General features: G+C 45.8%; 1 protein-coding gene across 1 annotated transcript in view; it reads left to right on the forward strand.

Annotated features, from left to right (window-relative positions):
* The first annotated feature begins 3,696 nt into the window (after nt 1–3,696).
* The window catches only part of TANC2 (tetratricopeptide repeat, ankyrin repeat and coiled-coil containing 2), a 241,105-nt gene continuing 219,833 nt past the window's right edge, over nt 3,697–24,968 (forward strand). The window contains exon 1 of the mRNA XM_086766662.1: nt 3,697–3,785. The gene's annotated coding sequence lies outside the window, so the exon portion shown is untranslated. The remainder of the gene's footprint in view (nt 3,786–24,968) is intronic.

Raw genomic sequence — 24,968 nt, forward strand, 5'->3', positions numbered from 1 at the left:
GAATATTTTCTCCACAGGCATATATTTCTTAGATAACAAATATTGTAAGCAATATTTATTTTTTATATGGTCACACTTAATAGAATCCATCCAGGAGATGATCTGATGGTATATATGATTGAAAAGACTGAGGTTTTTTATATCTTTCTGTAGGGATTTGGGCTATTTAAGAGACAACATCTTGTTTATTACAGCCGAATTTTTTCTTTGGTGTTGTGCAAACTTCATGTCAGCTTGCAGTACAAACACACAAAACATAAAGGGTCAGTTGAGGTTTTATGTGAATGTTTTTGCTCCCTAGTTCATCAAAGAGATGTTTGAACGAGTGGTTAAAAGGCTAAGATGTCACATGGTGTGGATGTGACCAAAATGGAACTCGGGTTGGGTTTCTGGACCGAAGTCAGGCGTGGTGATCCTGAAAACTCCCTCCTCACCCCTTGGCTAATCCCTGAGAACTTTCCATGCTAGAGGTGGCTTGCGTTGATATTCTTGAAATACCTACAGTTGTGATTCTGCATAGGCACAGACCAACCCAGTCTTGTAGGTCTGGGCAGTTTGGTGCTGTATTTATACCGAAGCCTGAACAGCTGGGGCCCAGGAACTAAGCGTGCCTGTGCATCCCAGCCGGCATTTTCAGAGCAAACTCCCTGTGTTCCAGCAGGATCCGGCTCCTTGCAAAACACAGGGGAGGCTGTCATCGGTGGAGAACAAGGATGCTTTCTTTTCAGTCGTCTTTGCCTCGGGGACTTCAGACCCAAGCATTGACTTGAAGAAGTCCCTTTCCTGCGTGGGTTCTCACTCAGAAGGCACCCAGCTGATACTGGGACGCTGCACGCAGAGCCTGCGTGTGTAGCGTAGAGACGTCGGAGTCACGTGTGCCTCAGGAGGTCCTGAAGCCACAGATGTTGTCAGCTGCTGCAGGACTTGGGGGAACCTTTCTACGTGCCTGCTTGTGCTGAAGCATCCACGTTTGGCCCTGGCCAAAAAAGGCAGAGTGGGAGAGGGACCGTGCGCCGTTGCTGCGGCGTGCTCACAGGTGACTAACAGGAGTTCTGGATTGGACAGAGATGACAAAATATTTGCGCGCTGTGGCTCCTCTCTTCCTAGTTAGAAGCCGGTCTTTCGCTGTTACTTCGTTCCCTTTGACTTCTCAGCTCTGTGCTGGAAGTGTCAGATCCTCCCTTTCTTTCACAAACCTATGTCTCGAAATCTCTTTTCTTAGGAATTAGATGGGTACATATATAAAGCATTTGACATCAGTTCTGAGAATATTTTCTTGTAGGTGGAACTATTATTCCTCCTTAGTGCTGTAACTGTGCACAGCCAGTGATTTGCTATGCTAATCAGTTGCTGAAGGAAAAAGGGGAATTATTCTGAGTGTGTATTCCCCACTGGTCTGTGTAGTTTAAAAAGACTACAGGGCAACAGAAGGTGAGCAATTACAGAAAGCGCACTTCTGCCGGACATAATGAAAGAGACAGAGGCTACAGATTGAGGTGGAAATATTTCTGGAAGATTTCCCTACTGTGTTGTTTTTTTAAAGTGCTTGTTGCACTCTTCTGTGTGATGCCACTCTCCTGTGAAAGCAAAACGCGAGGACTGCAGTGATAGCTGATACAGATGACGTATTCGCTCCCTGCTCCAAGCTGAATTCTAGAAACTTGGCATCTTGTTTATCAGCTCTGCTAACAAATACACATAAAAGCCAAAACAGAGCTACCTCCGGTTTTTATTAACACTTCCTCGGTAGGATTCTGTCTATTGCCATTCATTTTTTGTACAAGTAATTTTCTGGACTCACAACTGAAGATCACCCTGTTGCTTAATTTATTTGGTCGTTATCCTGGCGCTGTGGGCAGAGGAGGTGTAAAGCCCTCAGCCATCCCGGGGTCAGACAGTAACCTGCCCCAGAAGGTTTAACAAGGCATCCATCCCAGGGGACTGGAGATGCTTTTAATTAATTTAAGGGAACACTTTTGTACTGGACTAAAAAGATTATTTTGTTGAGTAAGACCTAAATATTAGTTTTCTTCAAGGGAAATAACCAGATAAGAACAAAATTCTGGTTACCATGTATTGTTTTGTGCAAAAATAATCTTTATTTTTACTGTTTGATGAGAACCCCAAGTTTCTGTCACTGCTACGTTTCATTCACAGTGGACAATTCAGCAATGCTGGCACGCTGATGGCACGCTGTAATGTGTATTTAAGCTATCTGGGTAATTTAAATAAATGTTTATATTAGCTTGAACAGGTAACACAGCTTTTCTCTTCCTGTGAGAGAAGAGTTTGTCTATTCTAGGCCTTTTGTACCCGGCCTTCAGCTGTCTGGCTGATCTCCTGTAGGGTAGGATGAGGGAAGCGTTTTGTTTTTCAGGTATTATTCGCAGAAATCTTATTAAAAACCCCCCAACCCGAACAGGCGGCTGCGGGGGTGTGCGGAGAGCAGCGCGCTGTGCCTGCACGCTCGGGCGGTTCCGGAGCAGCTCCGCCCGCACGGGCCGCAGACGGGCGCGGGGCCGGCGGCGCTGACGGCGCTCCCGCCGCCGCACAACCCCTCCGCGCGGCTGCGGTCCCTCCGCAGCGGTACCTGCGGGAACAGGTTCAGCGCTCCGCCGCCGTTCGAACGGCCCGGCCCCGCTGCAGGAGCTTGAGGTCCGTTCCCCGCCGCGCAGCCCGGCCCACGGAGCCGCCCGCCATCGGCTGCCTCCTTTTCGGCAAAGCCGCGCCCGCAGCACCGCTCGCTCCGCGGCCGCCGGGCCTTCCCGCCCTCAGCGAGGGGGCTCTGCGCGCGGGAACGGCGCCCGCACAGCAGCGGCCCGCGCCCACCCCCGCCCCCTCCCCATGCTCTCACAGACGGGGCCCGCGCCGCCACAGCGCTCCCGCCTCGCGGGAGGGGCGGGGCCGCCACCGCGCTCACCCCCCCCGCACCCCCCGCCGCGGCCCTGCCCCGCCCGCCTCCCGCTAAAGTTTCTCCCGCTCGCCGGGTGCGGGCGCTGCTCTGGCCACGCCGGCGCCCTCTCGCTCGCTCCCGCGCGGGGTTCATGGCAGGCGGCGACCCGGGCTGCGATGAACGCGCATCCCGCCGCTCGCCTTCCGCAGCGCCCGCGCCAGGTACGAGCGGCGGGAGCCCGCCCGGCAGCGCCGCGCCCTTCCCGCGGCGACCTCCCCCGGCGCAGGTTGCGCTGGGGCGGAGAAGGGGCGCGCGTTTTGCATATCCCCGCCCCCCTCATGAATAACCGAGCAGCCCCGCCCCTCCCGCGCGGCTTCACCTCCGAGCGCGCAGGGAGGCAGCGAGCCTGGGGGCGCGCGCGCGTGCCCGCCCGCCGCTTCCCTTCCCTTCCCTTCCCCCTTCGCCCGCCCGCCTGGGGGGCGAGCGCCGCTCCCGCCACGCCCGCTCCCCTCCCCTCCCTTCCCCCTCCGCGCGGCCGTGAGGCGGCGGCGCGCTCCGGAGCGAGCAAGCGGGGGGCAGAGGCGCGGGGGCCGCCGCTTCCCGGGGGAGGCCGCAGCGGGCGGCAGGGAGGGGAGCTGCGGGGGGGTCGCTGTGGCGGTTGGGCAGCGAGGGAGAGCAGCGAAGCCGGCGCCGCCGAGGAGGGGCGAGACCGGCCACCAACCCCCCCCCCCCACCCCCTTCCCCCGCCCCGTCCCCTCCCCTTCGGGCGCGCGCTCGCCCCGGCGGCGGCTCGCGGCGATGCGGTGAGAGGGAGGCGCCCCGCGCTCGCCAGCCGCGGCTCCGTGAGGGGGGCGCGGGCCGCCGCGGGAGCCCCGCCACGCCGGCGCGCCAGGTAAGAGCCAGCGGCCGCGGGGCGCCGCGTCCGTGTGCCCCCCACCCCCCGCGGCGGCAGAAGGCGGGGGAGGGGGACGACGCCCGGCGACATGGCGTGCGGCGGGTGGCGGTGTCTGGGTGGAAAACGCGGCGAGACCCCGCCACGCCCCTCCCGCCTGTGCAGTGCCGCACACGGGTGGGGGCCAGGCAGAGCCCCGCGGCGTGGGGGGGCGGAGGGGGGCAGATAGAGCCCCCGTGTCCGTGACAGCGGGGGGTGGGGGGGCCCGGGCGCTGCTCTCCCGCGTCCCCCGCGGGCTGGGTGAGGCCGGGCCGGGCTGACCGGCCCGCGGCCGGTTTGTGCTTCGTTAATAAAACTCGGGAGGGCAGCGGGTGGCGCGGGCGGCTGGAGAGGTGGGGTCGGCGAGAGCAGCGTTACAGCTGCGAAAAATCCCGTCTTTTCGGTGAGAAACCCCCCGTTTTTAAGAGCGCAGCAGGCAGGCTGGAAAGGTGAGTGCATGTTTCGTGCGCGAATCCCGCGCTGCGGCGTTCAGATCCGTCCCCTCGGGCGCCCAGGGAGGCTGCGAGCGGGCATTTTCCCTGCGGAACGGCCCCGTGTTTACAGGGGCTGTGCCGCAGGTAGCACACGCGTGAGACCGCCCTCCCCTCCCTGCCTGCTGCCGGAGGAAAACACGGGTTAATCGTCCTCCCCCCTCCTGCGTGGGGTGAGCGAGGAGCGTGGAGTCCGGTGACACGCAGTAGCTCTCTGTTGCGGGCGTGGGTTGGTCGTTGGGGGCTAAAATGTGAAGAAGAGAGGAGAGATGATGAGGCAGACAGCTTCCCTCAGATGTGTGTTTTGCAAGGAAAAAAAAAAACAACAAACCCAGGTTCCCGTCCCCGTTTGGTGCAGGGAAGTTCAGGAGCCGATGTCAGGCGGTAAGCTGGCTTAGAGAATGAGGCATCGATGTGGATTTTAGGGTTTTATACAGGTGAAAAGAGCGTGAGGAAAACGAAATAGCTGGAGAAATTAAATAAATAATGAAGGTTAATTAGTGCTGCTGGGGAGTGTAGCGTAGCTACCGTATACTGAATGAAGGCAAAATAATGTTGAAATTGAGAGAACAAGAAGAAATAGCAGCGAACCTGCCGTAGAGAACAACAACATGGCCATGAAACCCCGCTTGCAGCATTTCTCAGGCCGGAGCTCGGAATGATTTCTTCAAAATGCTGAAGGTTAGGTGTTGTCTGTTTTTTTTTAATCCTCAAAACTTAAACATCAAACGTGCAACTGAAAGCATCCAGTCCTAATGTGTGAATTAAAAAGAACAGCCAGTGAAATGAGTGCCTTTTGGCGAGAACACACTGAAGAGAATTCGCTAGCCACAGTCACGTGAGGCTCTCTTGCTGGAGTGACGAGAGACACCTTAGATCATGGATGTGTTGTGTAGAGGTATGTTTATCTAGAAAATGTGTGATGAATGTGCAGATGAATTATGGAAGTACAATATATTGCAGCTTGCCATAATCAAAATCCCATTTTTTGGCTCTGTGGACAAACTATCTGGAGGGGGGGGAAGCAGTAGTCCTTAGGCAAAGACTGTCTTAAAACCCTTTGAGACCTGTGGCTATTATGACTCTGAGGCGTCTTAAAAAAATAAACTACACAGAGCTGTGTTTCTTTTTTGTAGTCGCTCTTGCTAAGTGCATCCTAAATGCAAAAGACTGTGTGTATTCCAAACTTACCTGAGCGGTGGGGCTGTGTCCTGTTTGGGTCTGGAGTGTGGGCATGGAGAATTGAAGCATGCTCGCGTGCGGATTTAGACTGGTAATTAGTGTGAATTACTGGTTACATGTTCAGTGTAACTGGATGACTAATACGATTTTATAAAATAAACTCCTTATCAATATCAATTGCATTGTAGCAATTCCTGTCTTGCTCTCATCTTTCTGTCTTTTCCATTGGTTTTCCCATGATCCTATGTGAGCTCATGTTGGTTTTTTTATAAATTGAAGTACATATTCTGAACAAAAATACGTCTTCTGAGGTACCTAACACTTTCATCTTAATGTTTCAGGTTACATACGCTAGATTTCCTTCCAATTAAGCCTTTAGACTACAAGTGATATGTATGTTGTTGGGAAATCCACGAGCATACCTGTTACGTGCAGTGAATTTTTAAAAGATTACTTTTTAAAGTGCAGCATTACAGGCAAGCATGCCTAACTTTCTGCTTGTAAATTCTCGTTTATTGATGTTAATGGGTATAAATGCAGGCTGTGTTAGGCCCGGATGTACATCACGCACAGCATTATGCACGCCGTACGCTGAGTTCTGCAGGTTTTATATAGATATTTATTTTTTCCAGAAGAGTATCTGCAAAGTCGTCTTTGGTTTGCCTGTGACAAGTTTACGTTTCATTAGTGTAGAATCTTACCTTTTCTTTAATAGCATGATGCTTGTTAAAGTCAGTTATTATATTTTACTTTTTTATTAAATAGCAAAGGGAGGACAATAAGAAGGCAGCCAGAAAATTCCTTGGTACATTAAAAAAAAGAAAAAAAAAAAAGAGAAAATTTACCTTTTCTAGAAGTGGTTAAACTTGTGAGGTTTAGTAACACCTGTAATTCCACATTGTGAAATATGTAAAAAAATCTTACTATTTAAAAAAAAATTGCCTGATTTCTGTCTTTTTGGTGTATAAAGCATGAGTATACACATTGATTTTTTTTTTTTTTTTTTTTAACTTTTGAATCTGAATTTTCTTTAAAGCAGAATGATATAGCAAGATGACTTCCCTTGGCGATCAGCTGGGTTTTAACTATGGTTTCTCGACAAGATGAAACTGATTTTTAAGAACTGATGCAAGAGCGGTGACCTCTTGTCCCTGCTCTCCCACCCGCGGCGGTGCGGCCCTCTCTTATACGGAGTTAAGTGCTTGAGCAGCTGCTGGGTGAATGAAAACTCTTTATTTCTGCCGAGTTCATTTTGAGCTGGGTCAGTAAAGGGAACTTGGCCTGCTGAGCAGGAGGGTGACCGGAGGAGGATGCAGAGTGGCTGGGTCTGTCCTTTCTGGCAGCAGCGGGCTCTTCCAGTGGTTGATGCCGGTTGTGGACTGAAGCCTCGAGTACTTGCATGAAGCCGAAAGACGTCTCTGCAAATGGTGCCTTTTGATGTGCAGCGAGTGCCTTTCCCTCAGTGGAGGTTTATACTTAGTACTGCAGAAAGAGTAGAATCATAGAATCACAGAAGGGTTTGGGTTGGAAGGGACCTTCAAAGCCCACCCAGCCCAACCCCCTGCCAGGAGCAGGGACATCTCCAACCAGATCAGGTTGCTCAGAGCCCCGGCCAACCTGGCCTGGAACGTTTCCAGGGATGGGGCATCCACCGCCTCTCTGAGCAACCTGGGCCAGTGCTCCACCACCCTCAGTGTAAAAAATTTTTTCCTAATATCTGATCTGAATCTACCTCCCTCTGTTTTGAAACCATTGCCCCTCGTCCTGTCACACCAGGCCATGCTGAACAGTCTCTCCCCACCTTCCCTGCAGCCCCCTTTGGGCACTGGGAGCCGCTCTCAGGTCTCCCCGGAGCCTCCTCTTCTCCAGGCTGAACAGCCCCAGCTCTCCCAGCCTGGCCTCACAGCAGAGCTGCTCCAGCCCTTTCCTCACAGTGTTCACAGCCGTACGTACGCCATGGATCATCATCCTCGTGGTCAGCCTGAGCAGTAACGTCAGGTTGTCTTGCACTTTGCTTCCAAGATAATAAATACGTGCCAACCTCTGGGAACGTTTTTCGGCATCCGTAGATCGTGCAGAAGCTGCGTGGTCGTACAGGACCCGGTGACGTTACCCGTGAGGTCCGTGGGAGGTTACCACATCCTTCGGTGAGAGCAGAACTGAGCTCGCTGGTTGTTTCTGACTTTTGTAATGTGAAGTCTTTGTCTTAAAATAACATGTTCATTTTAGGCTCAAGGTAGAGAGTGTGCCTGTTGCGTTCACTGGAGATAACTCAGTGTTTAAAGCCCACTGCATCTAAAAGTATTTGCAGTGGTGAACTGACCCGGATCATTCGTCTCTGGTTTGTTTGCCAACTGGATTTTATGAGCTTTAAAAAACAAATTCCAGTTATGTTACTTAAAACTATTCCAGTGCCATTATTTTATGGGGCTAAAATGTAATTGATTGTTTTACATTAATTTAAAAAGTGATTATTTTAAATACAAACCCTACGTTAATCGTTGAGATTCTTCTTAAGCAACCTATGAGAAAAGTATCTGGTTTCATGAGGATGAGGGACAAACTGGAGAGGAGTTTGGCTTGTTGTCCTAGCGTGGAACTGGCTGCGGGATTCTGATGGGAGAACAGAAGTTACTTTACTGGATTTTGAATAAAAATGCTGTTATGTTTTGGGTGTGGTGGTGGAACTGTGGTGTTTCAGATCTTCAGGAAGAGAAATCTTTGAATAATCTGTAGAGTTCACTGAATAATCTGGTTTTCTTCCTGGGCAGCATTTATTACCTGTCTTTCCAAAATGTGTCAGATAAGTGAATTTATACTGTGATGGGAGAAACTCCGTCCTGGAAAATACTCTGTAAGAGAACATTAATTAGTAGTGATAGAACATAAAAAGTATAGTGTGCCCATTTGACTCACGTTTGGGTTTGTGCCACCTTGTGTTATTGTTTGATTTCAAAGGAATCATTACTTATTCACGGTGTTTATAAAATATGTGTGATAGCTGGGTTTGTGTGTGTTCTGCATAAAGCAAACCTTGGTCCAAGTCTTGCTTCCTCAAGTCACTTCTATAAGTTTTTTTGGTAAAGCTTTTTCTTGCTCTGAGTGGAGGGCTTATTTGCTAAAAGCGTTGGAGTTTTTTGAATTTGAAAACGGAGAGTGGTTTTTCCTTTAATTCCCTTCCGCCAATCCTGTTGCTTCGTGAAGAGGAGAATGACTTAGCTTTAACGAAGATGTAACCTTAGGTCGTAATCCTTAAGAGCCAGTTTGGCAAAGGCGCGCGTAGGTGCTTCAGGAACATGAAGAGTCCTGGTGAGTTCACGTTACTATTCCGATGCGGGCAGGTCTCTGCGTGCCACCGCCTTCCCGAGCTGGGGCCCTCGCTGGTGAGGAACGATGTGCTCTGAGCTCATGGGTAGGGAAGTCATCTGTTGGAGTGGTGTTCTCTCCTGAATTGGCAGAACTGATGAAGAGGGTGATGAATCACGCGTGTTGACATTTCAGCTGTTACCAGTATTTGTTATTTATTTGTCATTTAGGAAAAGAACATATTGGTGACTGAAGGAGGATCTTCCCGAGCAGGCTGATAGCTCCGTGCTATGAAGGCTGGAGTTGCTGTTAATTTTTCTTTTTGGCTGCCATTTGTTGTTCAAGATTTTTCATGCTCATCGTGTTGAAGTCTTGGAGCAACTTGTTGCTCGTTAGTTGTTTGGTTGTACTTAATGAGAAAGAGTAAAGTAAGAGGCATACGTCCGAAGAGAAGATCCCGCTCTGCGTGAGTGCTCCTTCCTTGCACCACGAGCATTCCGTTCATGCTGCCCCATTTCAAGTTATGGAGAAGTCATCTGGTGAGCGTTTCTGACCTTATTATGCTGGTCAAGGCAGGGAAAGCTCGAAGCTGTGTTTGTTCCCGTGCTGAGCTTCAAGTGTGTGCAAATAGAAGATGTGTATCTTCTGTTATCCAAGCCTTTCCGAAGCTTGGGAAGACGGAGGCAGGCTTTCTTGCTTCTCTTTCCTCAAGCTTTTGAGTCTGGAAGTTGGTGATAATTTCTTGTGCAGTAGGTTGCACGTAAGACAGCAGAAGCGTGCGCGTCGTGAGGAGTTACGTGTCTCTGCATCCTGTTTGCTGTATCTCCTGGGTTTGTGCCGTTGGAAGAGGTGACTTGGTTTTCAGAGATGGACACTTTGCAGGTTTTTATTGCCTAATACTTAACACCTGGAGCTTTTATAAATACGTCACTAGCGAATTCAGCTGAATAACTGAACTGTGTCTTTCACCCTAAGCGGTAGGGGATATTTTTACAATTAAAGTGTAGACCAGCTTGACAGAGCAGTTGGGGTAAGATTCCCAAATAACGGTGAATGGGGTAAATGTGTATGTTTGTTCGGAGTCTCTCACTTTAATCATGAATATTCAATTGTCTAATTTTTACTTAAATCAGCTTTAATTGCTAATTATGGTTAAATTGTAGTGATCTCAAATTTGAGATTTGTAATGATCTCGTTAACAAAAAGAAGTATTTTGGATAGGTGAATTCTTATTTGCAATATGAATCACACTGGGAATTTGTTATTAATTAGCGAGGGTGAGAAAAGAGATGTTTAATTTGTATTTTATGATAGGGAATCTTGCTATTTACTTACTTATTTTCTGATCTTTTGGGTGTTTATTTAATTTTTCCCTTTGTGCCTGTATGAAGGGAATATTCTACCAGGGCAGGTAGAATAATGTTTTGTCAGATCGTTGCAATTTTTCTGTATTTTGATTATTTAAATAGAATGCTTTTATAAAGCAGTCAGTAGGAAACATCAGTGCTGCAATTTGTATTTTTTAGATGCCTTAATCAGTGATGTTGATGTGTGTGTGAATGGTTCCCTCCCTTTTTTTTCAAGTGTGTTTTTCAGCTGGCTGTCTTAAAAATTTGTGTTTCTTTCTTAGTTTGGATGAGAAATGTGATGAACACATTTGAGAAAGATAAACCATCAGCGCGTATGAGAAGTATCAAAATGAAAGATAAAGTAAAATACCTCTTCAGAATGGGAGTGTGGAATATTTATAGTGTTTGTGGTTCCAGAGAGCAGTTGTGTGTTGATTCCAGTTGCTGAGAAGCGTTAACTTGCTGGAACTCTTGGAAATGTCTTGATATCCTGAACCTGGACACAATTATGATCGCTGTTTGCTGCTGGTCACCTTGACGTAATCTGAAGTTCCTTGCAGGTGAATTTTCCGTCCTTGAAGTGCGGAGTATTGAGTTGGTGGAGCTGAGTCCTGTGGTCAGTGTTTTAACAGTTGGCTTAGATGTTGGTAAGCTTGTGCTCAGTATTTTTAGTGGGCTGCTTCTGTCTCAGGTTGTCAAATGTTATTATTTCCAATGAAGTCGGGAAAAAATAGAAGGAAAACTGGGACAAGACTGTAAGGAGAAACAAGTGTGAACTGAGTAGCTTCCTGGTTGTGTGTCTAGGGGTATAAATGTTGGAGGAGTTAGATTACTTCTGCAGTTGTTGAATGGAAACTGGTTTGTTGGCTTTATTGTTTTAGGGAAGGAAACAAACAAACAAGCAGGCTTCTCTTTTATTGCTCTGTGGAGAAGCTGTACCTGGCTGTGCCGTCAGCCAGCTGTTGAGTCCTGCTGTCTTCATCCCCCTGCTGAAAGCTGCCAGTCGCTCAGCTGTGCTGAACCAGACGTCTGCGTGTCAGGTGAAAAGAATAATCCCATTTTACTGCCTTCCTCCTCCCTGAAATTATTTACTGGTGGTGCTGATCAGGTGAAGTTAACAGTCCTCTTTTGTCCCACCGGTCTGGTGCAGCACATTCTGGTCATGACTTTTTCTGTCAACAAAAATGAGCGTCTGTCATCTTCTCTTCTTGGCTTGTGATCCTGTAAAGTTAGTATTTTTAATGAAGAAATATTATTAGAAAGTAAAGGAACAATATGCAGCCAGAGCACAATGAAGAATGAAGTGCGTGTATTTCACATTGTTGGTCCTTTTAATTACCTCTTTAATAACAGATTATTTTCATAGAATCACAGAAGGGTTTGGGTTGGAAGGGACCTTCAAAGCCCACCCAGCCCAACCCCCCTGCCAGGAGCAGGGACATCTCCAACCAGATCAGGTTGCTCAGAGCCCCGGCCAACCTGGCCTGGAACGTTTCCAGGGATGGGGCATCCACCGCCTCTCTGGGCAACCTGGGCCAGTGCTCCACCACCCTCAGTGTAAAACATTTTTTCCTAATATCTGATCTGAATCTTTTGCCTTATCTCCCATTCTATCCTGTAGAATTATTCTGTGTCAGTAAACTATTTTTGATAGTATTTACCAGGTAATGTTTAGAAGGGGCCTAGTAAGGAGAAGATCAAGGTATGCAGTGCTTTTGATGGAAATGGCGTAGGTGTTGTTGATGCTGAAAGATGCCGACGAGGAAGCCTACACCTTCTGTAGTTCACCAGGACTGAGAGAGTCACGGGGGGATGGCAGCGTTGTGCTTGTAGCTCGGAAGAAGTTGGTCAAAACAGTCATGTCCTTCCAGGCCTGAGCCCCTCTGTGTCCCCTCCTCTTTCTCTAGGCTCCCTGAACAGTCTGCAGATTTTAGTTCCCTGCCCTGACTCTCTTCTCGGGGGCTAGCTGTGAACATCAGGTGTCCGTCGCTGAGTGGATAATTGGGATGGGCTCGGGCAGGCTGCCGCTTGTTAGTGCTGCGGGGGAAAGCCCAGTAAAGGGGAGGTCAGCGGGCAAACAGATAACCAACTTTCCGTCCTTCAGAGGTTGTACGGAATAGAGCGTGGAAGAGTTCTGAGAGAGGGAAAACCCAAGTGAAGTATTGAGGACAGATTTTAGAAGGAGGTGATGGTTGGAGGAGAGAGCCGAAAGGAAGGGAGTGTGTCAGACTTCCATGGCAGCTGTAAAGCAGAGCCTGTGGAGCGGTGTGGATGTGTGCGGATATAGGGATTTGAATGATCCCAGCAAGTGTGCTCGTGGATTTTGCTGGCTTGCCCCGGGCTTGCAGGCCACGTTGTTCTTGTGTGACTTTATTTTTAAAGGATATTAGCAAAATGGTACAGGTTCAGGCAGTTATTCTGTGTGTGTACCTGTATATTGCTTAATCCTTCACTTTCTCTAGTTGCTTAAGTTGGGATCTAACGCTTATTATCATTTCTAGCAGCTCTTGCATTTCTAAATAATCTTAGTTTAACAGCTAATTTATATTTTATGAAGGAAGAAGTCTCCCATTTGCTAGTTTAATGGGGATTTTTTTCCTCTTATTCAAATAATTCTCTCCTATTTAATTTTCAACGTAAGATTTGATTAGAGGACCCCAGCTCTGGTGTTTCACACAGTTATTAGAATGAGATACTCAGCTTCCAGTTAGAACATCAGTGTTTGTCACTGACCTTTGGTTAGTACTTGGGCACGTGTCAAGGCATCCCTTGCTTTTTCGTCTTCAGGAGCAGGGATTTAGTGTAACAGGCACCGTTAAAGAAAGGAAAATTGTTCTTTGAAGGCTTAAGCTGTAATGGAGCTACGTATGCCCACTCACTTTCTATTCAGACTGGTAATATAATCTATGTCTTGATTTAAAAAAAAAAAAATGAAACGCGGTGCTGACAGCAGGCAGCGCTCCTCCACCTCCTCAGCAGAGGTGGCCTGGACCATCTGGCGCTGTGGGCAGTAGTTATCCCAAAAAGTGATCACGGTGGGAGTTCTTGCCAGTTACAAGTTGTGATCGCAAGCCAAATGGTGTACTTCTAAATTGGTGCATGCTTCCAAAGAGAAAGAGACGCAAGTATTTATTTTTTTGCGGAATTGAGAAGCGTTTTCAGCCGTGGGGGTCTCTGCTGAGGGGTTGGTCGCTGGCACGTGAAGGAGAGCGCGAGGGGAGTGTGGAAGGGGAATACGGATGCCTGCTAGACCATCTTCCAGGCGTTAAAAAAGAGTGGGATTTTTTTGTGTTACGTAAGCCTCAGCTTGATTAGTACATGCAAGGTTGAAAGTGAGGAATTATTTTAGAAGAGCGAAAAATGGAGTGATCTATTGATTTGACTTCGACTTTGCCAAATGGGAACTGAAAGATCTCGGTTCTTCACCCTTTGGCACTGCTGACTAGTTGTGAACAAATTGCTGCTACCTGCTGTAAGACAATGAGAAAAAACTTTGTAACTAGGTGAAAAATTCCCTGTATTGCTTTTAGCAGCACTTTTAATATGATGGCTTGTGATATTTTAGTCTGAAAAGTTAGACATCGCATAATCAGAACTGCTGTGAAGTGGGTGCGGAACTGGTTAGCGGGTTGCTTAGTAACCTGGGTGACAGAATTGAGGGTGTGCCGGTTAAACCCGTGGCTTGCATCGACTTCCAAGGCGCTGCAGCGATAGGAGGAAAGGGTTAGATTCAGAAGCATCTTAAAAAATTGGAAAGGTAAAATATGAACAAATTAATTTCTCGGAGTTTACTCTGGGTAAAAAGAATGATCAATAGTATAAATACAGGAAAACAGGGACAGGGGAGCTTGGAACATGCAAAGCTCTCAAATGTCCAACATTAAAGGGAAAGGCCTCAGCGCCGTTTGCATGCGTGCTTACATGCACGTAGAGCAAGGGCAATTCAGAGGGACTGGCGAGTTTGTGAGTTTCTTCACATCTGTGAAGATGTGTGGCAGGCTCGCTCAGACCCTGGAAATGCTGTGTGTCAGCGTGGATGAATTCGTGCCCAGACACAGATGAGTTTTCAGAGAGGGCTTTTGTTCTTCCTCAAGTTAGCGGGGTAGATGGTTTAGCTGCTCTTATGTCAGCACATGTTGTCTCTCTGCTAGGGGACTTTGCCAATAGCTTTTTTATTTTATTTTATCTTATTTTCTTCCCTCCCTGGCGTAGCTGTAACTGCAGGGGTCCTCGTAAAGTAGATAAGCTTTGTGTTGGACTCTCATTTCTTTGTGGGGGTTTTTTACTGCTTCTGCCTCTTGTAAACGTCCATAAGGCTACCGAACAAATCTGGTCAATGAAGACTTTGTCTGAGTCTACTGAATGCATTCATGGTCCTTGCACTGAGTTAGCAACACAACACGGAAAGCTGTAGTTCTGGTTTTTGGGAATAGAGATCAGCATTGAAGCTGGTGGATATATGCACAAATTTCTAAAATGAGTTAATGAATGGTATTCAGTAAGTGCCTGAATACGGTTGTTTAGTCTGTTGTTTACCAAGCTATTTCTGTTCAGAAATGCAGTTCAAGGCAGGTAGATATGAAGGCACTGTATTTGAAGTAGTTGCCTCAATTAGATATTGTTTGTGTGAAATTTCAGCGTTCATCTAAACCCAGTCCGTGATAGGATTTGTACAGAGCTGATGCAGTTGTATACTGCGAATTCTATTGTGTCCTGATTACAATTAAAATTTTGCATTAAAGCAAGCTGTTATGACTGACTTCACTCTCTTGCATTGTTTGTCTGAGGACAAATGCAGTTTTGCAGTCAGAAGAGCAGATGAGGCACCACTACGGGCTGCAACTACTCCGTTGCATGGGCTACGCTTTTTGGTGTACTGAAGGTTTTTCGCTCTTGCGTAAACACTGAAAATCATAGATGCAAATGAACATTCTTCATAAATATAAGTGAATGAAAAAATCTCTCCAAGCCTGGATAAAGCCGTCTTTAAAGAAAGATTAGATCGTATGACATAAATTTATTTAGCTGTTCATCATTATCAGGAAGCTGAGCAACTGTAAAAACCTTGCAAGGGATGAGTCTGTCGGTACCGTACTGCGCGTGGTTTGGGTTGGTTTTCTTCAGTTAAAGAGCCGTGAGCCTTGCTGTGTTAGTGATTACCCGTTTAGCTGTGGTACGGTCCAGCTGACGGGCGTTTGTGGGGGATTTACCCTTCTCCAGCATCACGTGCTACCACCTGTGTTCTTGCATCTGCTGCACGCAAGCGCTGACTGCCTTCTGCACTTTTGGAATTTGGGCGGCTTAAATCGATACTTGTCAAGCGTCTGTGCTGTAAATCCCCAGATTTCTGTCTGGTGGCAGTTTGCTCATAGTCTAGGCGCTCCTGCTGAACTTCTGGGCGAAGCTGGTCCTGACTGCTCGCGTCCAAGAAGTCCACTTTCTGGATTGTGTTAAGAGCTTATCCGTGTGCCGCAAGCTCCGAGTGCAGGAAGTCTGCTGGCAGCGGGCCCGCTATTCCGTATTCTGCTTTCAGGGTCTTTCTGCATCGTCACAGGGTGTCGTGGTTTTGTTAGTAAGGGGGGGCCTAAGGTGGTAGCTTCTGTAGGAAACTGCTAGAAGTCGCTCCCCTTTGTTCAGGGGACTTGGCCAGCCCATGGAGGTCCACGGAGGGGCAGAGATCCACTTGGAGCCCGTGAAGGACCCCGCACCGGGGGAGGTGGAGGCCTGAAGGAGGCTGTGGCCCGTGGAGGGCCCGCTGGGACAGCTGTTCTGGAGAGACTGCACCCCGTGGAAGAGATGACCCACGCCGGAGCAGTTCCACAAAGGACTGTGGCCCGTGGGAGGGACCCCACAATGGAGCAGGGGAGGAATGTGAGGAGTTCTTCCCCCGACCATGAAGCAGCGGCATAAAACAACATACGATGAACTGACTGCAACCCCCATTCCCTCTTCCCCCTGTGCCGCTCGGGGGGGAGGTAGTAGAGATAATGTTAAGCTTGGGAAGAGGGAGGGGTGGATGGAGGTTATCTTGTTCTCTGTCTCATTCTCCTGCTGTTTGTAGTAATAAATGAATAGTTTTCCCCAAGTCGAGTCTGTTTTGCCCGTGACGGTAACTTTAAGGATTTCTCCCTGTCCTTATCTCAAACCTTGAGCTGTTTTTCCTTATATTTTCTCTCCCTATTCTCTTGGAGGTGGGGGGAGTGAGAGAGAGACTGCGTAGTCTGGTCCGATCGGGGCTGAACTACGACACAGGGGAAAAAAAAAAAAAGCATAAAGCATGAGAAGTTGTTGGCTGACTGATTTCTAGATAGGTTTTGTGAGAGAATTTGAATAAATATGAATGTTATGTGTAAGAAGCGATGCAGCATGGCTGGTTTTGAGGTGAACTGCAGGACGTGATTAAAAATAAGATGGAGCAGTGCGTGGGGGTCAGCTTGGAGACCAGTCTTCACATTGAGCCTCTGTATCGCTGCGGTTTAGAAGCCGAAATAATGGCTGTTAGTTGAAGCGGGTCAGAATGGCATGAGAAACTAATTTATATATATTTCCTTTTGACAATATATGTACTTTGTTATTTATCATCATTGGAAAGAACATCTGATTTTTGCCGTTAGTTTGGATCGAGTAATATGTTGTCCGTTTTTAGGACTTTGCAGGACCAGTGCATAAAGTAACCTTTTTAAAATAAAGATTCTCAGGCTCCAGGAGGAAACGTTCATTTTGGTTTCATGTTGGTTGTGTATGGCAACTGCTGAGTTCTGTGTAAGAAACAAACCCCAAATCTCCTTGAAACGATGGCTGACAAAACTGTGGCTGCCACAAAGTGGTTGTTTCCTGGCTGGCAGGGCTGGTTTTGTTTGCTGGATTTCCCAAACCTGAGTTATGCTTCCAAATGGTTTCAGTTTTCTGAAATTTTTTGTTATGTTGTGAGACCAGCATAAAATGGAAAATTGAGCTGAAATTCTGCTTGTGTCTGTTTTCTTCTTCCTAATGTAATTGGTTCTCTAGAGTTTATTTGGGCACTTCAACACATAAAAATGCTTTATAAGTACTAAAGCTGTAACTTACCAATATCACGCATTGATTAAAATAATCCAGAAGAATGTCCTGTGTTTGATAAACAACGTTAGAGAGAATAAATTCTGGAGCCTTTTCTAGGTCTGTGCGAGGGCGCTGGGTCTGACTCCAGCCCTTCGGTGTGTGGGATAACGGATGTGGCGGGACCCGGCTGGGAAGAGTTGGAAAAATGAGCCCACGCTGACATATAGATGTTATGAGTGAACTAATCTCGGACACATCTTCGTTGTGTTTGTGAAGAAGTGGCTTTTGGTTGGAGGTAGGACGTGCTTGTATACGTTAAGGCAAATAACACTGTTCTCAAGTTTTCTGCAGTGGGAAGGAAAGGTCAGGCTCAGTCTGGAATTATTTCAGATAACTCAATTACGCATGTTGTGTGATTTTATTATTTTTTATTTTTAAGATGCTCTGTAACACATCATTAAAATATAACTGAAAAGAGCCCAGAAGAAAGCGCCGAGTGTCGGTGCTCTCTTCTGTAACAGGCTGCGTTGGCATTCCTTCGTGTTTATTGCTGATGCCAGAGCTGTTGCGTCTGAAATGCTTGTGCTAATGGGAGTTGATCAGATTTTTTTTTTTGATAAAACACAAATAGGAAATGATTGTTGAAAGTATAAATACTTAATAAAATTTAATTTTATGATCTTCTTCGAATAAGAAACTACCTAAAATGTTAATCACTCTGTTTACATACTCGATGTGCCTAGCTTGATTGAAAGACTCAATATTTATAGCTGGTTGCCTTTAGCTAAAGGGAAGAAGTCTTCAGGTTTCATACTGTGCTATTTGCATACCTCTGTGAACTCCGGGTTTTCCTTTAGGAAATTGCTTTTATCTCTCTGCAGCTTGCTAGCAGCATTTTACTAGATACCATGTAGAAACGCTGTAGGCAGAAATGTGAAATGCTCTGGAAGTATTGTAAGAAAGCCAGAGAGAGAACTGATATTCTTTCCGATGTGTTTTGTTTGTTTTTCTGCTGGGGTTGTGTTTACCTCTGGTATAGAAATCAGCGCGAGCGTTTGCATATTACTCATTATAGGAACATCAGGTTGGTTTTCCTTCCTTTATTTGTGCTCTTCCTCTTCCTCCTCCCTCCCCCTTCTCATCCTGCTGTTGTTTTATCTTCGCAGCATTGTTGAATTTGAGTAGCAGGGCCAGAAATTGATCTCTCATCCCTTGAGTGCAGCATGAGCTGTGTGCTGGTTTTCAGCAAAGGCTTGGGTAGGATCTGGTTCACAAACACCATTGATTTATTTTCTGTTCACATGCGGTGACTTTCTAAATCTTCTGCAATGAAACCTTTAGTATGAAAGGACATACCCTGCCTTTCCACAGTTTCGTGGTGCCTCTCATTAGTAATGGGAAGGGTTTCAGTAAGTGATCACAGACACAACCACTCCTTCCCGTTTCTCCCTTCCATCAATGTGGAGAGCTTTCTGTAAGCCTTTAAATCATTAAAAACCAAGCAAACACAGCCATGAAAAAGTGTTTCTACCCCGTCTTGAGACAATTAGTCATTGTACGGGAAGTCATTCTTCTTCCAGAGAGCACCAGTGTACAGAACTGGGAGCTGTACAGAGCTGGGGGGCCTCAGTGTGTTTGCTGTTTGTGGTATCGCCCTGCAAAGCAACTTTGGGCCGAGCAGATCTGTGCTCGTTGTTCTCCTACTGTTCGCGCCTCCCAGAACGATGTCTGGTTGGCGTCCTCCTACCGAGGGGATCGGTTTGCTGGGAGCTCTGACTTCTGCCTGACGCCTTTCAATGGACTGGAAGGAAATCTTTCTCAAAGATGGCAAGCTCCGTCTTTCTCCAGTGTCCATTGATAACCTTGCCTCGTGAGATACAGAGCACGCTGTGGTGAGCCGGGATCGGCGCGCGTGCCGACGGTTTCCCAGTGTGCCAGGTTACCAGTGTATCAGAGTGGTGTTACTTGCTTTTCCCTTGCTGTGAGTTACTCACGGAGGTGTAGATCTGTAAATATCGGTTTTTATGTTTCCCAAAACTGTCCTCTGAATTCTGAGGATGAAGGAAGATGTGAAAATGAATTATTGGAGGAGAACTAAATTAGTGAAGATGAAATTGAGAAGCAGAACAGCAACAAGATGTTTCTGAATTTGTAAGTGTGCTTCCTGAATAGATAATTGCATGCAAATAATTACGCAGATAGGCTGGTGGGAAGAGCAACTGGAAAGCGGTGAACCTGGCAATAATGTATTTTGAAAAGTTTGTATGAAAAAGGCCAGCAATCTCCTAATGAAGAGGTTAGAGATAACAAAAGCATGTCTGAGGATTAAGACTGACTTGCTTGAGTGGTTTATAAGTCAAACAGGATTTTGACACATTTGTGCCTGTGCTGCTCCAAATGGCAGTCAGCACCCCTTTGAGCAGAACAGGTAATTGCGCTTTTGGTGACTGGCTGTCCAAAGATGGATGAGTGCAGCTGCTTTTTCTCCTTGAATGCGCATATATAACCCTTTCCTGACAGCTTGGATTAAAAATGTTAAGAATAATTATTTTAGTATTGAAAGAAATGTGAGGAAACAGATTTTAAATATTATTTAATATTATTTTCGTAGGGATTTATGTCAGCATTGTGTATGTGGGGCGGTGGGTGAGGGGAGCAGGTGTGTACGTGTTTCAGAGTTGTAAGGAATGTATTTATGCATTTTTTGGCTGATGTTACGGATGCATTTCTTTTGTCTGCGAGGCTGACAAACTTGAGATTGAACTGGAATGCGAGGTGACATTATTTCTCTAGACATTCTGGTAGTAAAGATTCTATAGGTCACGTTTTGCTCTAAGCAGCATCTTTCCAGTGGATTTTCACAGATATAGTTATTAGCTCAGTATTTAGAAGCTGGTAGATCTTCATGACTATATTTTTTTCTAGTTTTTCTGAATTAACTGTAGTGTTTACTTATATCTATGTTAAGATCTTTGCAACCTTTAGAGAATTTTACATGATTTCCATTTTTTTCTATCAAATGGATCTACTTGCTTTGTTTAAAATGTTGTGTGCGTGTATATATGTTTGTATTTATAGCCGTAGTTTGTATTTCACTGCAGACTTGGACAAATGTAGTAAGGCCACATTTAGAGAGGACTAAATAGCACTTCTCAGATGGCAATGTGGAATGCAGTAAATTACTCTTCGGTGTTAGACATTAATCTGTCTAATTGCTGCCTGAGTTTTCTACACATGTTTTAGAGCGAACTAATAAAATGTACCTTGACACAAATATTTTTATACAAACAAATTAAAAATTAGAAGGAAGGGGTATTGCTAATAGTATTAAAATTCATTCCTTTCTCTGTTGTAGTTATTTCAGTGGTGTAGTTATTTTAATTTTGCTTACGTAATTTAAGCTAGGTGTTGAACTCTACTGCCACGTATAGTGTAAGTGCTTAAAGCACGTGGAGTTTGTGCACAAACAACCTGTGAAGATTTTTTTTTTTTTCTGAACCTGCTGACAATTCCTATTTATTAATTGAATTCAAGACTATGTAGGGAAGGTATACTTCTAGGGATAGTTTATTCTGATAGCTTGTGAACCCAGTCTACACAAATCTAACATGAGCACAAAATAATGAAAAAATTATTTTTTTCTATTGGTTTGGTGCTACGGTCAGAGCTATCCTATGAAAGAATAGCTGCTCTGTCTCTTACCAGAGAGATCACACGCACCTCCTCTGTAAAAGTTGTGTTGTCTCCATCCCTTACTGTTCCAAGCCATGTAACGTGCTGTGCTACACGGCCGACAAAGCTTTGGCATCTCAGTGTGCCCAGAGCTGGGCCGTTTCCAAACTTATCTTATGTACGTCTGAAACATCAAGCGTCTTGTATTACTCTTTGATGTTGAATGTCATGTTTAAAAAAATGTGTATTCTAGGATTTGGGTAGGATTCTTGTTCTAATGTGATGACAAACTTGAGCTGCAGATGGCTGGTGGTTGCATACGGATAGTTATTCCGGATAACAGCTCACATTATACCTAAAGGGAAAGTGGCAGCGTTTAATTGCACCTTTAAAAGCAGAGAGTGGGAAGGATTTGTTACATTCTCTGGCAGTAACATTTCTGAAACAAGCAAGCTGGTTGAATCTGAGGAAAAGATATTCTTGACATGAAAGAGAATTTTTTTTTTTAATGCTCACAGTGTGTTCCATTAGAACCTCTTAAAGCCATTTTAAATGTTTCTCTGCTTGCACACATAATGTCTGGGGGACGGTTTTGGAGGGAGGGTCGTCTCGGTGGCCAGAATGGTACTGTTCTCTGGTGTTTTAACCAGATAACGTTTCACAGGAACTTAACCAATTTCACGTACCACAGTTCTCAGGAGGTCCTGCGTTCACATCTCTGTTCTTCTTCACCGTGAGAAAGGGAAGATCAGAATTGGAAGCAACAGAACCCATTCTAATTTTACATCTGAAATACTGTTCGTTATGGTGTTTCGCTGTCCTTTACAAGGGCTGACTCCTGGGGCGTGGGAAGTTGGGACGGTGGCGTTTGGCATCGCTATGTGTCCTTGCACCAGTTCTGTTTTGGTGTGGCCGTGCTTTCGCGCTCGTCCTGTTAAATAATGCCTTGTCCTTGCTGTAGGCTTTCCAAAGAAAGGCTTGGATATACTCTGAAAAATTGAAATCTTGTTAAAAACGTTGAGCCGGTCTTACTAGGGGCTGCAAAAGGAACTGTTTCACTGCCTGTGGTGGAGGGTTGGAGCAGAGCCCTGGAGAGGAAGAGCGATTAAAAAGGAAAAGAGAGAAACGGGGACCATAACAAAGCAGATACGGGTGCTCTTGTTGAGGAATGTTATTTAAATTGTCCTCCTGTATTACTTGCACTTTCTGGTTTGGTTTTTTTTTTTTAAAGTTAATTTAAAAGTATGTTACCCATGATAGTTAAATAATTGAATAGCAGAATATAAAAACAAAGAGCCAGAATATTATTGCAAAAGTAGATTAAGCTTAAAACTTATTTTTGTAGGTATGTACCGTGATTTAAAAATGGAATACCAGCTACCAATTCTGAATTTTTAATAACTTGTTCTTTCAGATAGCCAGTAGTTACATATAGAGAGAGACTGAATGCTCAGTTAGAACCTGAAATTACAGTTTTTAGAATAATTCTACTTTTAAAAATAATTGGTTACCTCATTGTTTCTTAATATATTATGTGCATTTTTCTTTGCTGAGGATCGTTCTGGTAGAATGGTGGTGGTTTTTATTTTTAGTAAGAAAGCAGCTTTACTGAATTCAAACCCAGACCCCTCCAGGCTGTCAGCTGCAACCACTGAGCTTCCAGGGGAAGGTGTTTGCGCGGGGGCTGACTGTCCTGGGTTGTGCTTAGGAATCTCTTGGCCTGTGCTTTACTAGCAGTTTAGACTGTGGAAATATTGGCGTTTCAGCCATTTTATCTTCCACCTTTAAATACGAAGTATGTTCCATGAAGCCTCTTTATTCTGCTGTGAGTGGGTTGATCCATATTTTTCTTGAAAGCACAGGGCCTACAAGGAGACCTCGCTATTTGTGCCTGCGTGTATTAGCACGTTAAAAGTGGTGGTTGTACGAAAAGTCGCTCTGAAGTACCCTTTTAACAGGAGGGACCTCAGCTTGAAACTGAGAGAGTAATTCTAGGTTGGGTGTTGACTCGGTGGAGACTTTCTTTTTTCTGTTCGTTGCTGTGTGAATGTCCTGTACGGGGCTGTGAGAGCGGCTGAGGAAATGGACGGACTATACCCGGAAAACCGAACGCAAACACGGTGCTATCAGCTCTGCAGAGCGGCCTGGCTGGGAGAAGGAAGAGTTTTCTTTCTGCAGGCTTTATTTGTGATAATCTTAACTGCCCGGACTTCACAGGGGAGAAAAATGGTTTCTTAGTTGGCAGTTTTCCTGTATTGTGCCTTATTATTTTAATGTTTTCACCTTAAAGGAATTTTTGAGATATGTATCAGTTGTTATGGAAGTATATCGTAGTGGCTCAGTAGTTTGGTTAATGTAAAATGACTGGGTCTTATAAATAAATTGAAGCAAGAAAATTTCCTAAGATTTACTTTTATGCCTTTGCAGGACTTTCAATAACACACTTGATTTAGAAGAATTCTGCATTTATGTTCTAAGTGAAACTTACTGTGAAAGTGACCTTTTTGTTGGTTTTTCTTTGGAAAAAAAAAAAATTTCTAGCACATCATCTATGACACGCGAGATTTGGATTTATCAGTTTCTTCTGGGGAAGCAGAAAGTTATCTCAGCAAGTGCCAAATGTTTGTCTGGCTCGGCGGTTTAGCAAGATGGAGGTCGCGTTGTGCTGGCTCCCCTTCCACTTTGTGCTGTGTGAGGTCGCACCTCGTGCCGCTTAGATGGCAGCTGGGTAAATACAGGAAGGGTCGCTGTGGGGTTTGTAGGAGGAATTCCGGCTTTACGGACTGCGTGAAGTTCTGCTGAAGGGCCCAGCAAGTAATGGAGGAGAGGATCCAGGTGATTTTTGGAAGAGTTTCATCCAAAGTTTTTCACCAAAGACGTTTTAGAAAACTGAGCGGGCGCAGCATGAGAGAGTCCTGTCATGGGGAATAATGGGCTAAGATAAAAATGGGGACAGAAATAAATAGTCAGCTGTCACAGCAGAGGGATGTTACCTGTAGGATTTGGCACTAGGCCCTGTACTGAGGATCGTGCTAATTAATGGGCTCAGACATGGAGTAGGCCGGATGTCATCCGTCCTGCCAGCGTTACAGACTAGTGCAGTAAAAGCAAGGGGTGCAGGAGGGCCCTGAGTCTTTAATTACTGTTTAATAATCACAAATGAAGTGCCATTTACATAAATGCAAGTGTTTGCATGTGCAGGAAAAACAAATTCAAGTTTTAGAAAATTATGGTTCTAAACTGACTGTAGAGAATTTAAGGGTTATGACTAGTAGAGCCACGAAAATATCGGCTCAGTGCTTGGCAGCTTTAAAATAATAATTAAAAAATTCCTAATGTGAAATGCTAGGGGTTAATGGAAAATAAATAGTGAATAAAGCAAAGCATCATAAAGCCATCAGAGAATTGTGGAATGGCCACGTCGTTTAGGACTGTGAGGTCTCGTCTGCTCGTTTTCTAGAAAATACTTGAGAGCTGGACATGGCTGAGCGGGGCACCAGGGATGGTCAGAGACGGGAGGACTCCTGTGGAAGGGGACTGGCTGAGTAGACAGGAACTATTGAGTAGGGGAAAGAGATGCCTTTTAGGAACGTTTACTTGGAAAAGAGTAAATTAAGTGCAGATTTCAAGTGAAGTGTAGGCAAACACCGTGTGTATCTGTCAGAACTGCAGATGCCCTTATATCCTCGTTTGCGATGTGCTCTTTAAGTCACTGCTGGAAGGACAGTCCTGTGGGTTTTGTTTGGTTGTTCAGTATGTGTCCATCTTCTTGACTCGGCTACATTTCTGGGAGGTGTTACCGAGCCAGCGGGTTGCCTCACTCATGGATTAATCAGGGATTTGATCGTGGGTCTTGTGATCTTTAAAGGCTAATGTGTCAAGTGAGCAAATCCCGTCACTGGGCAGTGGGGATTGTGAATATTGCTTTAATAGCAAGGTTCCCAAAGCCAACAGCAGAGTTCTTTCTCCTTCACTTTCCTTGTGTGTGTTTATACAACACACAAGGAAATGTATACAACATGAAAGAGCTTTCTGTCCTACTTGAGGAAACAGGCCTTTTTTTGGACTTGTGGTAAGAATGTTCTTAAGTGGCTTTTGCAGTA

Source organism: Chlamydotis macqueenii, chromosome 25, assembly GCF_036417535.1.
Source record: "Chlamydotis macqueenii isolate bChlMac1 chromosome 25, bChlMac1.mat, whole genome shotgun sequence".
NCBI classification, from domain to species: Eukaryota; Metazoa; Chordata; class Aves; order Otidiformes; family Otididae; genus Chlamydotis; species Chlamydotis macqueenii.